Source organism: Marmota monax, unplaced genomic scaffold, assembly GCF_021218885.2.
Source record: "Marmota monax isolate L192 unplaced genomic scaffold, Marmota_monax_Labrador192_F-V1.1 WCK01_AAM20220418_F8-fsc00130, whole genome shotgun sequence".
Taxonomy (NCBI): domain Eukaryota; kingdom Metazoa; phylum Chordata; class Mammalia; order Rodentia; family Sciuridae; genus Marmota; species Marmota monax.
In genome coordinates, this window is record NW_026693244.1 from 232,598 (window position 1) to 235,000 (window position 2,403).

Below are 2,403 nucleotides of genomic sequence, written 5' to 3' on the forward strand. Positions count from 1 at the left end.
ATAAATTTTGCTTAGATAATTTGGGAAACGTGGTCTTCTGATCATTATTGAAAATTTACAAGAAATGCAATCAAAACACCAGATAAATTCTTTTTAAAAAATAGGTGTCTAATCCTCACCATCTACCTTCCTCTGGTGATATAATTCCTTCCCTGCTCTTTCTCCCTGTTCAGTATTTCTTGCAGGCCCAGAATTGCACTGGGATTTCAGTGATAAAACACAAAACAATGGGACCCTCAGTCTCTACTCCTAAGAACTGAAGATTAGTTTGATTTATTTAGCATATATGCTATACACACAGCATATAGGGAATGAATAGAAAGGTAACATGTATTCACTGTGCATATGACCTTGATCAAATTAATTAGCCCATTTGTTTCCTCAATAATTAAATGGGTATGATAATAAACTTGTGAAGATTCAAGTACATAGTACAATTCATTGACCTGTAATAATCTTCAATAAAAATTAAACAATGATAGTACTAATAGTGATACAAGGTAATAGTATTAGTGATCTCTCCGCTGATAATTTCTCAGAAGTGTGAAGAAAGAATTGGATGGCCTTTGTGAAAGAGAAAGAGCTTGAGATAAAAAATAAATAAAGGAGCTGGGGTTGTAGCTCAGTGGCAGAGTTCTTGCCCCGTATGTATAAGATATTGGGTTGGATCCTCAGCACCACACAAAATTAAATAAATAAAGGCATTTTGTCCATCTATAACTAAAATTATTTTAAACATTTATATAAGTAAGGCCTTTTCATGTGAGAAACTATTACGAAAATAATTTGCATGTGGATTTTATAGTCTTCCCCATTTTTAAAAAGTATTTATTAAGCTTCCAATTCTCTAGGAAATTTGAAGTTAAACCTTTATGGCGAAAAGATGTGATTCTGAAACTTCTTGACTTAAAGCAGAAGTTATTGAGGGGAAAACAAGAACATGACAACAAAAGTTTAATAACTGGTATTGAACAGGAGTTTGCCCTTTCCCTGGGAACTCAATCATTTGTTCAAAAGTATGAAATAAATATTTGAAATTTATGCTTCCCAATAAAATGTTAAAAGTACAGTGAAAGCCTGTATTTTGTTGTTAGAAATTATCAGATTTATAGTGACAGGTGTTCACAAATTACTTTTCAGGGTTCAATTCTTCTACAATGCTATCTTAAAGTGTAAGAGCATAGATGTGATGAGACAAATGTTTGAAATGTTAGTTTAGTATTTCCTTTTAATCTAAGGAGAGTTTGAAGTCAAATTCAATCAAATAATTACTTGAAACAATTAATTTACTGCATTTAATCTAACAATGTGGGGAGGAAGGGGTACCCATGATTTCATTTGTTTTGCAAGTAATATTTTTTGTTATAAAACATAAAACTAATGCTCAATGCGTTATCTTAATCTTTTAGAACATGATACTTATATAAACACAATTTTGATTATAAAAAATTGTTCTAAAGTTGTGCACTTGTTACATTGAAGCAGTAATGTGTTAGTTGAGAAGAGTGATTCAAGACCAGAGTTCTTGATTTATGTAATTATTCTAGCCTTGAATTTTCCCTTAATATTTCCATCTTATTACACATTACTGAAAATACAAAAATAATATAACAAATACATATGTGTTTAAGAAAAAGTATAGTATGGATTCCATTGAAGCCCTATTTACTATTTTTAAAGTATTTTTATTGGTTCTTTTTAGTTAGACATGGCAGTAGAATTTATTTTGATATAATTATACAATCATAGAATGTATCTTATTCTAATTAGGACCACATTCTTGTGGATGTACCCAATGGTGGGTTTCACTTCAATATATTTCCTATGTATATATGTACATAGGAAAATGGTTTTAAATCCATTCTACTGTCTTTCCTTTTCCTATTCCCCCTTTCTTCCCTTCATTCCCCTTTGTCTAATCCATTGAATATCTATTCTTCCCCTCTCCCCCTTTATTGTGGGTTAGCTTCCACATATCAGTGAAAATATTCAACCTTTGGCTTTTGGGGACTGGCTTATTTCACTTAGCATTACAGTTTCCATTTACTCTTGAATTTGGTGTTTATCATTCCCACAAATGACTTTATACTTTTATATCATACGTAGGTATCATCAAGTAATATGGAAAAGATATCATCTATATGCATTCTGCTATTATTTGGATAGGAGGGGTGCACCCAAAGCTCCTTCATTACTATAGAAATGTTCAAAGGTGAAATGTTTGGATGGTGAGAGATGTAATCTCATCAGTACATCTTAGTTTGAATGCACTGGGTGGTAACTGTAGGCAGCTGGGGAGGAGGTGGATCACTGAAGTGTGACCCAGAAGAGTGCATCCTTCCTGTGGTCGCTTCCCTCCCCGCCCCTGCTACCTAACCCGACATGAGGTGAACAGTTTTCCTC